The 14,610-nt window shown below is 44.3% G+C and overlaps 1 protein-coding gene across 2 annotated transcripts in view; it reads left to right on the top strand.

The window, feature by feature from the left end:
* Positions 1–1,696: 1,696 nt before the first annotated feature.
* Positions 1,697–14,610, top strand: part of Nr1h4 (nuclear receptor subfamily 1 group H member 4) — a 70,756-nt gene continuing 57,842 nt past the window's right edge. Inside the window, exon 1 of one of the 2 annotated variants that reach the window (XM_038314687.1) lies at positions 1,697–1,941. The gene's annotated coding sequence lies outside the window, so the exon portion shown is untranslated. The remainder of the gene's footprint in view (positions 1,942–14,610) is intronic. The other variant, XM_038314688.1, reaches the window with a different exon arrangement.

Below are 14,610 nucleotides of genomic sequence, written 5' to 3'. Positions count from 1 at the left end.
TCCCTTTATGTGCGGCTCTGGGGTTCTTGGGCACACGAGTCTATGAATAGTGTGTGCCCATGAAGAGCAGCCCTGTCCCAAACAAAAGGAAGACTGTGCTGTTTGAGTTGATGGATGAGACTGGCCGCACAATTTATTAGACTCCATACAAACCAGTTGCTGGATCAGGTCAGAGCTGATGAGTTCAGGAAGTGTTAGCAAGCAGAATGCTTCTCCAAACACAGGATAATTGACAGAGTCAGAGGGTGTGCCGTGAGACACTAAGAAAGACACCTAAGTGGGGGAGGGGGATCGGTGTGCAAAAGAGAAGCATGATGTAACATTTCTAATAGATTTTAATGTAGATCTCCCATCAAACAGACTTCACACCAGGACACACACACATACACAGACAGAAACAAACATACAAGTACACACACACACAGACATAAGTATATACACACATAGACACAAGTATACACACACACACACACACACTCACACACTCACACACATGAAGCCATCCCACTTTGAAAAGTTAGTTTCTCAGCTCGTTCATCGATTACGTTACGCGCGGTGATGCCATACTTCCCTGGGAGACATGATGGCAGAGCAAAGCTCGAGAGCCATCGTCCGCCACCACGCCTGCCCTCTTGGAACTTTGCTTCTGTAGAAGAATCGAGTGGAAATATAAAGCACAAATAAGACTGGAAGCATTCAGGGCAGGGGTGGTGGTGGGCAGGGTAGGAGCGGATGAAGAATGAGGTGAGACGATCTGTGTCTAGGAAAAGAGGGTAATTGAAAGATCATCTGGGAAAAGCTTGGTTGGACGTGTGGAGACAGGAGCACAATGTCAGGGAGCAGAAGTTGCGATCCCTGAGACACAAGATATGAGAAAGTCCAGATTAGGAACGACTGGAGGTCAAGGGGTTCCCAAATGCCTGACATTTTATGTTTACTTTTCAGGCGATGAGAAACCCACCTGGGAGTTCTGATTAGGCCACCTAGTGTGTTGCTGGGCACAGAGTCGATAGAGAATGCATTTTTTTAAGGAATAAAGGAGAGAAAAAATAATGGTGCCAAGTGATCGAGAAGCAGCCATGTGCTAGGCACACACGGCAAACCTTTTAACTACTTGCACCAATTGATTGTCAACACAGCCCTCAGTTTCTCTAGGGGCACGAGTTCGCAGATGATGAAACCAAATCTCAGGAAAGCCAAGTGTCACACTCAGTGCTGAAGCTAATGAGTGTGCGCATCCGAACAAAGCTCATTCTCAACGCAAACGAAGACCCCAAAAAAGATGAGAGAAAAGGTAGCGGTGGGTTCCCGTGGTTCTTCAGAAAGGAAGCTGTGGTGGGCCCAACCAACCTAGCAGAGGAGCCGGGTAGCTTGGAAGAGGCAGCATTCCAAAGTCGGAATCAAAAGGGGTCTCTACAGCTTGATGTGGGAACCCTGGGAGGAGAAGGCTCAAGGAGGCTCATCCTTTCTAGTTTTCATTTCTGGGAAGCAGCAGAACCATGGAAAGAAACTACCAAGTGAGGGAGGGGATACGGCAGAAATCTGGGCTCCCAGACCCTGAGAAAGCAGCCAGCAGACTGTCAGGAAAGGTGGCCCATGGGGCTCCTATCTCTGGACTGTGCCGGGCATTTCGAGGCTCTCTGAGGTTCCTCTCTGTGTTTATATCGTTTAGCAGGGGAGGACTGTTAATGACTAATCTGGGTCCACGAGGCCCGGAGCCAAGGGAGAGATGCTGCAGCTTATGCCGGAAGGCCGCCTGTGGTCACTCGGGCTTTTACTCCCGTCTCTCCTCTTCCGACCCACCCCACTGTCTTCCTATCTCCCCCAAGAGAGCAGAACTGAGTTCGGAGCATCTGCAGCGAGATTGCTGGGCTTTGGAAAGGAGGACTGGGCTCTGAACCCTCCCAGGGCCTTGGACATCTCTGATCCAAGACAATCCAAGTAAGTACCTAGTTCTGTCGGAAGTGGGAGTGTGTGTGTCAAGGGAGTGGAGAAAGAGCATGGCTTATGGGCTTCTCTCAGATACCTGGGGTTTTGGTCAACAAAACTCTAGGGTTCTCAGGGTTTGATGTCAGGATGCTGAAGTACCAGAAGAGAAAACAGCCCTAAAGAGGAAAGCCGACGTTTCTTTCTTACTGAACAATACTGTAAAGTGATAAACTTTCCACGTCCTGGTCTCGCAGAGGGCAGCACTGTAGATAGTAAGTTTCCAAAAATGGTTCATGTCTAGTTCCACAGAAAATCTGACCTGTGTGGTGTTACCTTTTGGTGATTTGCCTTTCTGGGAGCATTGTCGGGTGACCACGGGTTGAAGAGCAGAACACCGAGTCTAGACTTCAGGGGCAGGAGTATTCTCTTTAGATGAGTAGCTTCGGGGAGTTTTCTTGTTAAACTTCATTCATACACCCCTCTACCGCCTTCCACTTCTAACACTGATGTCAGATAGAAATATTAAAAACATATGAAAAAAAACATGATGAAGAACTTCATTATTAAAACGTCCTTGGACTGTAGATAAGGCCCGCTTCTCTGGCTGAGGCGCTCAGAGAAGTCCTCCTAATTGGACTTTGATTGAGAAAGGAGGGGCAGGGGGATAACAGACAACTCGCATGGATTTCTAGTCTGAGCAACTCACGCCTGTGTTCTGAAGAGCTCCAACGTTGTCCGGGGTGCTCGCTTAGGGCCACGTCTGCAGTGTGGCACGGGGATCCTTACGTTCACGCGATTAAGAAGACAATGAGGAAGAGACCTTTGGGGACGATGAGAAGGTTTATGGCATAGATTATGGCAATGATTTTACATCATTTTATGCCAGCCACACCTTAATAAAGTGGCGTGTGTGTGTTCTTTTCCCTTAAAAAATGGGCGTGAGAGGTAGGAACAGATAGCTGGGCCGCTGCCATTGTGTTCCTGGCTTTGATTTTCTAAAAAGCGATAGACACTTTCATCTTTGAGTCATGCCACGCCTTCCCCCCACCAAAGGCTGGACCTGTGCCGATTGCACCCTGGACCCTTCTGTTTTGCTGACTGTGTTGCAACATGCCTGATGTAACTCCCAGCTCATAGCAGGACAGAGCTGGGTTGTCCGGAAACCCTGTTGCAGTATCTCTAGCAAGGTCCCACGGCTCGCAGCTCTCCTGCGGAGGGAGGGGGAACGTGGGACCATCCTTGGCTTGACTCCAAGATCAGGGCAAAGTGTACGGAACACACAGTGGCTGTGAGACCTGAGGGCCCTGTCAGGAAAACAGAAGGAATGGTGTGTGTGGGTATGAGAGAGAGAGAGAGACAGACAGAGACAGAGACAGAGAGACAGACAGAGAGTGAGAGAGAGCAAGAGACAGAGAGAGACAGAGAGACAAATACAGAGAGATAGAGAGACAGAGAGACAGAGAGAGATAGAGAGACAGAGAGAGATAGAGAGACAGAGAGACAGAGACAGAGAGACAGAGACAGAGAGACAGAGACAGAGAGACAGAGATAGAGAGACAGAGACAGAGAGACAGAGACAGAGAGAGATGGGGGAGGGGAGGCAATGAAGCTAACTTTAAGTTCATGTCTGCTAAATGTCCCAGGCCTCACCTAAACAGCCTGTTTCTTTCTCACAAGAGCCCTGTGTGGTGTGGAAATCTAGTGAGTGCCCATTTTATAGATCAGGGAAACAAGACTCAAAAAAGGATGAGGAACCCCTCCAAGGACAGACGGCGAAGAAGAGTAGCATTTGCATTGGCGCGTCGCTCTGTCTTTGCTCCCCTGATCTTGTTACCGGCCTGGGAAAAACCTGATTCTGACAGCTGGCAGCCGTTTCAGTTTGACAGGGCCGGTTGTTAAAACCCACAAATATGTTTGAGGATTCCTAAACCCTCACGCACAGGGCGTTCGTTCTCCAGTGACTGTGTTATCAGCCGAGGAAGGGGGAAGTGCAGCCCTGCGCTCAGCAACCCGCAGGCCGCAAGAGCTGATTGGACACTTCAGTTATCAGCATCTTAATTAAAGCCTGGAATGCTCGCAGCTTGGTGCTGTGATTTAGGGACTTTCTGGAAGGCGTCCGAGCTGTGTGGTTCTCAGAGGTCCTGGCGGGTGACGGATGCTGCCGCAAGGCTTATCTTGATATGATAGAGTCCTAACGTTTTTCTCTCGGTAAAAAGGAAGAAAATAAGGTTATTTTCTTGATGGGTCAACCTTTCCCCACTTTGCTTCCGGCCTCTTTCTCCCTTTAGTTCTGGTGACAGGGATTGGTTCATGAAGCAAAAGAACAAACTTCTCCCAGTACTGGGGACTGGTGGTAGGACAAGGATTCGAACCCAGGGCCTTGTGCACACTACGTACACACTTCATCAGTAAGATATGCCCCCAGCGTCCTCCTGGCTATTCCTTATGGTCCATGTATTTTCTGCCAGCAGAGTTGGAGCTCAAGAGCAACATGACATGAATGTCCTGAGTTCTTCTTCTTCTTCTTTTTTTTTTTTTTTTTGGAGGTAGGTTGTCTCTGTAGCTTTGGAGATTGTCCTGAAACTAGCTCGCTCAAGCGCACAGAGACCCGCCTGCCTCTGCCTCCCGAGTGCTGAGATTAGAGGAGTGTGTCACCATTGCCCCGCGAGTGTCCTGAGTTCTAAGCTGCATAGCGGCACAACCACCATCACCCGAAAATATCTCTCTCTGTCTCTTTTCCTCGCTCCCTCTCTCCCTCCTCTCCCTTCTTTTCCTCCCTCCTTCCCTCCCCTCTTTCTCCAAGCCCAACCCCAAACAGTGTCAGGCATGGCTTCCCTCTTGTGGCATGGGCCTTAAGTCAATCAGATATTGGTTGGCTACTTCCACTAGTTCAAACACAAGAGCTTATACTTGCTATACTATCATTGAAGTGCACTCCTACCCTCTAAAAGTTCTCTCAATGCATATAAATATACTTGCTTATAGTATTCAAGCATACAGTTGGCAAATTGGAAGGTGTGGTGCTGTATCTCAGAGAACTGATATACATTGGTGAATTCAGTTTTAGAGAACATTGTAACAGCGTAACTGCGTCTAGGATCTCTCATGACCTTCCCCAAACCTATTCTCCGTTACTTCTCTCTTTCAGTGAGGAGGCGTGTGATACCACCTCAAACTTCTTTTTATTTATTTATTTATTTATTTATTTATTTATTTATTTATTTATTATACAATATTCTGTCTGTGTGTATGTCTGCAGGCCAGAAGAGGGCACCAGACCTCATTACAGATGGTTGTGAGCCACCATGTGGTTGCTGGGAATTGAACTCAGGACCTTTGGAAGAGCAAGCAATGCTCTTAACCGCTTAGCCATCTCTCCAGCCCCCCACCTCAAACTTCTTAACCATTCTTTAATGTAATATGGAAGTGGCCGAGCACAGGGTGTTTGTCCATTCCACTCTCCATAGGCTTTTAGGCGGCTCCCACTTGCCACCATTAGAAACTGTAGTTTCTGCACCACAAGGGGAATCTTTGCATCGTGGGTTATGGTGTCTTTAGGGAGAGTGCCTGTGTATTAGCTTTGCATCTTGTTCAAATGCACACTGCTAAAGAGCCCTCCCAATAGAGTAGACATCATAGCCCCATCAGAGGTGTGTGAGAATACCTATTCACAGTGCTTTCCTCTTCTTGGAATACTTCACAAACTTAATTACTTAGACAACCTGATAAACAGTACCTAGTTATACCAATTTTTATTTTTTCTAATTGCTAATTAGTTTGGTTGTGTGTATGTGTGTGTGTTTGTGCGTGTGCACGCGTGTGTGTTTCTTGGTCACTTGTGTTTCCACTATGGTCAATTCCTTTTCATTTTCTTTGCCAATTTCTGCCTTGGATTGTTTATCTTTTCTGATTTTATTTATAAGAGTTATTTGAATATTGTTTGTTCTAATGGTTTGGCTGCTATTTGTGTTAAAAAATACCATCTTCCAGTTTTAGACATTTACTTTTGTTTATAGTGTTTTGACTCCAGTACTGCATGTTAATACTTCCAAAGTTATTATTTTCCTACTTGTATCTTAGCAAATTAGTCCTTAATCCCCAATATAATAAAGATAGTAATGTAACGTCCCATTATTCTGTCAAATAACTTTGATACATTTTGACGTCAGATCCATTTGAAGCTGATTTCCAAGGATAATAATAGATATAAATCTCTGTTTTCATCTCTAAAGCAGTAACTGATTTCCCTGAAACAGCTTCTTCTCTGGCAATTCTTCCACTGCTCTGAGCTATAAAAGCTGCTCAGAACACAGAGTTCGATATCCACGTCCAACATGCCGTCCCACTCTAATAACCACAATTCCTTTTCTTTTCTCTCTTTTTCTCTTTCTCTCTTCTTTCTTTTCCTCAGCCATAGGGGCGTTGCCTGCTTGGGCCTCATCTCGTAGAGTCCTTCTTTGAATGGCTCATCTCCACACACCTGGATTGGCTGTCTTCTTTCGACACTCCAAGCATAGGCTTGTAGCTCTGGCTGGATGCTTCTGTGGTCTTAGTGCTCCTTTGGGCAGCTTCCCTGCCCTTCCCAGACATCTGTGTTTGGTTTAAAGACCCACATTTTAGAGAACTCTTTTCTGGTTACCTTCTCTGGTATCCATCTATATCCCCTTTATATTGATCTCCTTTATTTTATTATGATCACCATTGCTTACTTGCGTATTATTGTGTCTTCTGCTGGAATTATCAGCAAGCTCTTTGCTTTATTCACCACTGTATTTCCAACACTTAAACCAAAGCTTGGAACATTATAGAGTATCAGTGAATTGGGGAATGAATGCTCAACTTATACTCTTGTTGAGGTCTGTGTTTTCTTCAATGATGATGATGATGATGATGATGATGATAGATTTGGGCTTTTTATGTCTGGTTGTCTGACAGAGTCCATAAATGTATATTGACTGAGTAAGTGAGTGAATGAGGTAGAAACTGGCATTGAGATGCTGCTTTTTCAAGAATATAAAATTTTTAAGAAAATGCTCACTTTAGATAAAACAATGGCCAATTTTTCACATTGTTGGGAGGGGTTGCATAATCATATAACAAGCTGTCCCCCTACCCTCTAATTTAATGGCTTAATTATGTACCTTCCAAGTGTTTTGGCTTGAGTTGAATTTCATGACTCCTTTTAACCATGCAAAACTAAGTTATAGCTAAGACTTTGCTTCTACAGACATGGGCTCCATGTTGGCCGAGGCACTTGTGTCTGAGTCTTTCTTCTTGATATGGCAACCTTAGCATTCCAAGGGGGAAAACAGAAATTCAATGTCCTCCTAAGGTTTAACCTCAGAAAGAGTCCATTTTTATTCATAAAATCAAGTCACAGTGACAGCCCAAACAGGAGTTATAAAGACCATTTACTTATGGGAGGGTTGTCAAGGTTGGCTCTGGATCAAGAGGACATTGTGTTCACTAACACAATTTTTCTTGGATGCATATATATGTCTATGAGAGAGAAAGAGATGGGGAGAGATAGAGAAACACACACACACATTCACAGAGACAGTGGGACAGATAGAGGCACAGAGAGAGGCAGAGACAGACAAAGACTGAATGAATTAGCATTTTTGAGCTCATTCATGGCCTAAAAGATATATCAATGTACTGTGGAATTTATTTGCCCATGGGCAAATACCTAGACAGTTGGAAATGTTATCTTTTTTCTAGAGGTCGTTTCTTTCTCCTTAACAACACACCTTTGCATTGCGTCTTGGTCTTCCTCTGACCGTGGAGTCACGATGCTGCATTAAGGTTTGAAGAGTGAATCCACAGGCACCTACTGCAGTCTATGTTCACAGGGCTGTGTTAAGTAGCTGTATTCACAGGACACCATCACCAGTGCCTTTGTGTGTGACTGTGCATAGAGAGTTCACACATGTGATCACCTTTTACACACCTCTCCCAAGCTCTGATATTGTTCCCCACAAGCCAGAGCTGTTTAACAGGGACAGCAACATTCAAGGTATCCATTTACACATGGCGTATGCCAAATTGGAACCGCTTTATACACCATGAACTTCCCGTGACCCATAGTAACTAAACAAGTGAATTTTGATAACCAGAAAGCGGAGGGTCCATGCTACGAGTAGCTATGTGTCACCTCGCAATAAAATACACAGCACATGCCACTTTTGAAGTCATTCTGCGGGCCTTAATTAAATCTTTGGTTCAAGTGTTGTAGGAATAGGCATCAAATAAAATAAATGTTCTGTTTCTGCTTCCACCCAAGGCTCATGCTCTGTATTATCAGGCTCCATCCTCTCTCTCAACCTCCCTTGACTGTTTCAGGTTCCTGCCTCTCCGTGTTTACAGATGCCGCTCTGGCCTGTACCCCAATCATCTTAGTTCACCAACTATTTCCCGTTTTTCCCTTATCCACAACTTTACTTCTGCTTTTGACATTTCTATTAGAGCACTCTTCTCTTCTAAAATATATATTTATTCTAACATTTCCATTAGAGTACTCGTCTTCTTTTCTAAAATTTACATTTATTTTCATTTTATGTGTTTGAGTGTCTTCCCAACATGATGGCTTAAGTAAGAAATATCAAAATAAAGGAAGGAAAGGAAAGGAAAGGAAGGAATGAAGGAAGGAAGGAAGGAAGGAAAGAAGGAAGGAAAGAAGGAAGGAAGGGAGGAAGGAAGGAAAGGAGAGAGGGAAGGAGGGAGGGAGGAAGGAAGGAAGGGAGGGAGGGAGGGAGGGAGGGAGGGAGGGAGAAAGGGAGGGAGGGCTTTCAAGTCTTAGCTTTCTGAGCCCTGCAGTGGAGTGATAATTCCATGCGTTTTGGAAATCTTTAAACATCTGCAAATGACATCAGATCGTACATATTATCCTTCAACCTGATTCCTCTGCTCGGCATGAAGACATGGAGCCCTGGTTTGCTTTGTAATAGTTTTGTTCAGTTTATAGTAATTTAAATTACCACACTGTCCATATAAGGTTTATTTATTGTACCCATTCTCGTGGTGATGGACGGCAATGCTGCTTCTGACTTTTGGAGTGTGACGAACATTATTGTTCATGTCACCCCATGCCTGGGTGTTGAAGTCTAGGGAAGGTTGACTCGGTAATCTTTGCAGCAGCCCTGACATCCAGGTTCTAAAACTCTGTGCAGCGGTGGCTTGAGGAGAAGTGGAGAGTGACCACTCCCAGGCCACAGAGGAAGCTGTAAGAACTGAGAACAGGTGCTGTATCCCCGATCTCATCATGTTCTGCTCTGCAAGAACACAGCTGTTGCTTCTGGGTACGCAAGTGGTGGTTTGAAAGAGGAAGGTCGCCTGTGGGCTCGTGGATTTAAGCAGTTTGTCCTCGGTGTTGTTGCCTGGGGACGGAATGGAACCTTTAGGGAAGACAGGCTTGCTGGAGGCAGCCCATCACGGGGTGAGAGTTGAGGGTTTATATCCTTATCACACTTCCTTCTGGCCCTGTCTGCTTCCTGTGTGCCGTGGAAATGTCACCAGTGAGTTTCTGATCCTTGCACCTGCCATGCCTTCTCTGCCTTTTGGACTCTAAGCCTCTGAAACTGTAAGCCAAATAAACTTTCTTCTTAAGTTGCTTCTGGTTTTGGTATCTTAGGACAGTAACGGAAAAGGCAAGTGATACAATGTATTCCCCTGCTTCTGCTGAAAGGGATGCTGATGTCATACAAATTGACTCCTGCCTCCTAATTTTTTTTAGGAAGATTACATTTTTTAAAAATTTAATTTGGTTTGTAATCTGGCAAAATAATGAAGATAAAGTAAGTGAAGTTAAATTATACACCAAAAAGAAAGGAAGAAAATTGATTTGGGAAACATCCATTGGTCAGTTGGGAGACAAATGAAAATAAAACCTATAAGGCTGAATTGTAAGAGGACATTTGAGTAAATGGAGACATACCAATGCCCCACAAAAGTACAACCAAAATATTATCAAAAAATTCCGTAAATACTCTTATCTAAATAAATATAGTTCCATCTCAAATGCCCAGAGAAACCTTTTAAAAGAGTAATACGCCAGTCAGGTGGCGGTCGCACTTGACTTTAACACCAGCTCTTGGGAGGCAGAGGCAGGCGGATCTCTGTGAGTTTGAGGCCAGCCTGGTCTACAAGAGCTAGTTCCAGGACAGGCTCCAAAGCTACAGAGAAACCCTGTCTCAAAAAACAAACAAAGTAATACACTGTATAAGTAACACTCAGTAGCCAGGTGACCCATTTGCTAAGCTGTAGGAGGGTCTCTATGAACCTTCTCTCACCCAAGCCCCAGAAAACAGTAGAAGAGAGGGCAGAAAGAATGTGAAAGTCAGAAGGTGCAGGAGAGCTATGAAATTCATCTTCTGAGCATGCATACATCACTCACAGCCTATACAACAACAGCACCAGATCAGGACCATCAAAGTCCAGCATGGACTGAGGAGTCCCCACAGCACCTCCCCAAGCAGAAGAGCTATTGGAGGCTGATGGCTGCTGAAGGGGGGGGGTCTTTTTGGGGGGGTCTGACTGCTGATTGGCTGGCTACCCATGACCCATTGGATAGCCCCACATCCATTAGCATATGTTCAGCACAAACTGGACTCGGGGAGTATTGATAATAACAATAAAAAGGAGACTTGATGTTGAGAGGGAGACAGGCTGTTGGGCCTCGGAGGGTGGTGTTGGTGGGAGATAGTGGAGTCAATAAGATAAAAATGGATTGTATACATGTATGGGCTTCTCAAAGAATAATATATGCATATAATTAAAATATATATAATTAAAAGGTAATATGATATAATTTATGATAGGGAACAATTTGATGGAATATTTTAGGAAATATTTTAAAACAGTGGGAAAGATATTGGTTAAAAGAAATGTAACCAAGCAATCAATAGAGAATTAAAGTCAGGGTCATAAGGACAAATTGTAAGGCAACGATGAAGGGAAGACATTCTCAACAAGCAATTCAGAGAAAGTCTATCCTGTAATGTAAACTAAAAATAGCAGGCAGTAAAACACCAGCTTTAAAGTAAATATGCTTAACTACACTGAACAGAAAACTTTGGGGGTAAAGATCATTTAAAAGCCATGTAATAAATATACCCAAATGTGAATATAGCCAACAAAAAAATCTCTTCTACATCAACAACAACAACAACAAAAAAAAAGATGAGTACCTCAGCAGAAAACTGGCAAAGACAAATGGAAAAACTATTACCAATGAAGGTATTAAAAAAAAGTCTTGTAAAAAAAAAACTTATTTCCAATCAGAGAGATGTATTTTCATTAAATAAGAAAGGGTTTGTCGCCTAGAGGATCAGAAAGTATTGCTTGTTGAGAGTGGACAATGGCACAGAAATTGTGAGAAGAAAGGTGGCTGATGGTTACTGTCAACCAAGAGCAGGGACAATCGCCATGGAAACAGACCTCTGAGTTTGTGTAGGAGGGCATTTGCAGAAAGGTTTTCAGAAAAAAACAGTCCATGTATTTAGCTAGCAAAATTATTCATTGAGAATGACTAAGCTAACCCATCAAGGGAGCTGGCCCATCCCTTCTGCGCTCACACCATTCCCGGGCAAGAATGAGGAGCGGGAAACTGAGGACGAAGGTTGGGAGTGGGTGTGCAGAGCTGAGGGGGTCTTCTCTGTCTATGTTAATTCTTTATCTAGTCATTTCTCTGTAAAGAAACATGTCAGATGGAAATGGTGGCTTCCTGCTATCTAGGCGTTTGTTACCGACTTCAGAACCTTCTTAGGGTCTTTCGGACTATAGTTGCTTAATTTATTATATATGTAAGACAGCTGTGTGTCTAGTACATCTGTACTCTTGGGGTTGCGCTATGTCACCTGCCTTTGGCTGATGCCTGATGTGTCTCTATTCATCCTTGTGTAGCAGACTACTTTTCTCGACTTGTGATCTTCCACACCGAGAAGGAGCTTCCTATGTAGAAATGCGACTCCAAGACCATGTGTAGTGTTGACCAAGCGAGCACCAGCAATACCTAACCTTAAATTCAACACAGAAAAATTTCAAGTTTTAAAATCTTAAAGTCTCTAGAAATTAAAATAAATTCGTCTTTATTTATATGTGCAGAAAGTCACATTTTAGTGGCCCCTTCTACATAAGGTAGTTTATTTTTCCACCTCTCAACTACACTATGATGCGGCAGGATGCCCTTGCTAGGTTATTAGCCTTATTCTCCAACCACCATTACCATGAACCAAATCAATCATTTTTTTTTTTTATTTGTAAGTGATTCAGACACAGGTGTTTTGCTAAAGCTACACGAAACAAGCTACAATGTCATGCACTTGTATAATGATTTCCAAAAGTAAAGAGTTTCCTTTCTAAAAGCCCCTATAGGGTTTAGTGAGCCCAGTAAAATAGGTTTGAGTAAACCCTGTTAACTGTTTGGGGCTAGACAGCTCTCTCATTAGCTGGTCAGGGATAACAACACTGTTGGGCTTCCACTGAGCCATAATCACCCGATGACGGAGTCTTAGAGGAACTGAGCTTTTGTTTGGGTGACCCAGAGATAAATTACATCCAAAGGCTTGCGATAATAGGGGGATGTGATCCTCGTGCCAATTCCCAAGGGAACACGCCAGATATCATGAAATTTGGCAAAAACTGTGCAAGAAAAATAATAAACACAAATAGTTTAAGCGAGCCAACATTTCTTTGGGGACTGTTTTGTGCCTGTCACTTGAATTTAAGATACAGCAAAATGCTTCAGAACCCAAAGGAAGAAGGGAGCATCTATGAAACTCGGGAGAGGTGGGTTAGACTGTGGAAGTGTGTTTTTAGCCTTGCAAACAACACACATGTTAAAAGCAGTAACTGACATGAACAATGGGTTGACTGTGGTACTAGCTACAGTAATCAGGGGGATCCTTGAGGCCAGGAGTTCAGGACCAGATGGGGGAACATAATGTGAATTTGACTCTAACCAAATTAAACCAAACTGTGGAAGTCAGAGAAGAAGAATACAGGGAGAAACCTAACATCAGAGCCAGCTTCATGTGTACGCATTTAGGTTGAAAATTAGGAACAATCAGCAGCTCTTAGCATTGTGGGATATTCTCTTCTAGAGACAGGAGAAACTCCAAAATAGCCATTGTTTGAATTTGGGGGCAATAAACAGTCTATAGACACATACATGTGGACATTCGAGGAACATGACTTCCGTGTGTGTTTTATCTATGTGTGTTGGATGTGTATTTACACAACTCACAGCCAGCATAGTTAAGATTGAATTTCTCTAGTTCTAAGTTGTCTTTCAAGTACAAATGAGATTTCTGTATTGGGTTCAGCATTTCCAGGTTTATTCCTCTGGGGCCTCCAGCTCCCTCTCAAAGCCTATCTTCTCAGTCAGAGACGCCGGTGTCTCTTCATATGCATAACCGAGTCTTCTCTGGCTTCACCTTCCACTAAATTTTGGGGTGGGGGTGTCTCTCAGGAAGAACATCACTTACCCAGAAGTCGCTATTGCACCGCTGGGCATTTCTGCATGGGCTACAGTGCTGTTCCTTTTCCACAGCTTACCCAGAAAGCTCCTGGGCCCTGAGTTCAGAGGTTCACTATGCTATGTGACAGTTATTTGAGGGTGAGAGGAGTTGTGTTCACTCCTTTTCTGTTGCTGTCGTAAAATACCAAGACTAAAAACAAGTAATGGAAGAAGGAGTTTATTCTGGCTTACAGTATCAGGAGAGTCCTTGATGGCAGGGAGGCATGGCGTGGAGGGGAGCGCTGGAACAGGGGAGGCAGGGCGTGGGGGTGGCGTTGGAGCAGGGGAGTCATGGCATCAAGCCAAGCGCTGGAGCAGGTGGCTGATGCCTTGCCAACCATGGAAGTAAACAGAGAGAGGGAACCGGAAGTGGACGATGTTTTAAACTCTAAACTCCCAAAGCCTGCCCCCAGTGACATACTTCCTCCAATAAGGCTCAACTTCCTAATGGTTCCGACACTCCCCAGATCACTCCGCCAACTGGGGAACAATCATTCAAACACAACACATAGGCCTGTGGGCGGGCATTTCTCATTCAAACCACGGAAGGACAGAGTTGAGATTGGCTTTCTCTCCGTGTAGGATTCTGGTGATGGGTCTGCCCCGACTTTCAATGCTTCTCAACCCTAATGTGTCAGAGCTTCCTTTCCTATCCTGTACTCAGATAAGCCTCCCAAACTGAAAGCAGCTAAATTGGCCATGTTGCATTTCTCTAATGACTTAGGTTTTACTTTGGGGTGAAGGTTAAGGACCTTGGTGTCCTCTAACTTAGATTGGGGTATCATCCAAAAGTCAGTTATCTTCTTCAATCGGGGGTTTGAGAGTCGAGTTTTTCTAGAGTTTGGGAAGACTATACCCTTGGTTTATCACGTGGGTTGAGACTGTCTGGAACCTCACAGAGGACACAGTTGGTCTCTCTTCAGGTGAGCTGCCGATGTGCTCATCTTTAAAAACGGCCCTTAAAACCATATCTTCTGCCAGGTATGGGGGTTCATACCTGTAACCCCAGTAGTCTGGAGACTATGAGTTCAAGGCTAGCCTGTGTTCCACAGTGAGTTCAAGGCTAGCCTGTGTTCCACAGTGAGTTCAAGGCCAGTCAGCTTGGCATGCATAGTGAAACCCTTGAAAAACCAGCCAGCCAAGCCACTAATCAATGAAAAAAACAA

This window comes from Arvicola amphibius, chromosome 17 (genome assembly GCF_903992535.2).
Source record: "Arvicola amphibius chromosome 17, mArvAmp1.2, whole genome shotgun sequence".
Lineage (NCBI taxonomy): Eukaryota > Metazoa > Chordata > Mammalia > Rodentia > Cricetidae > Arvicola > Arvicola amphibius.
This window is presented reverse-complemented; position numbering and strand designations above follow the sequence as displayed.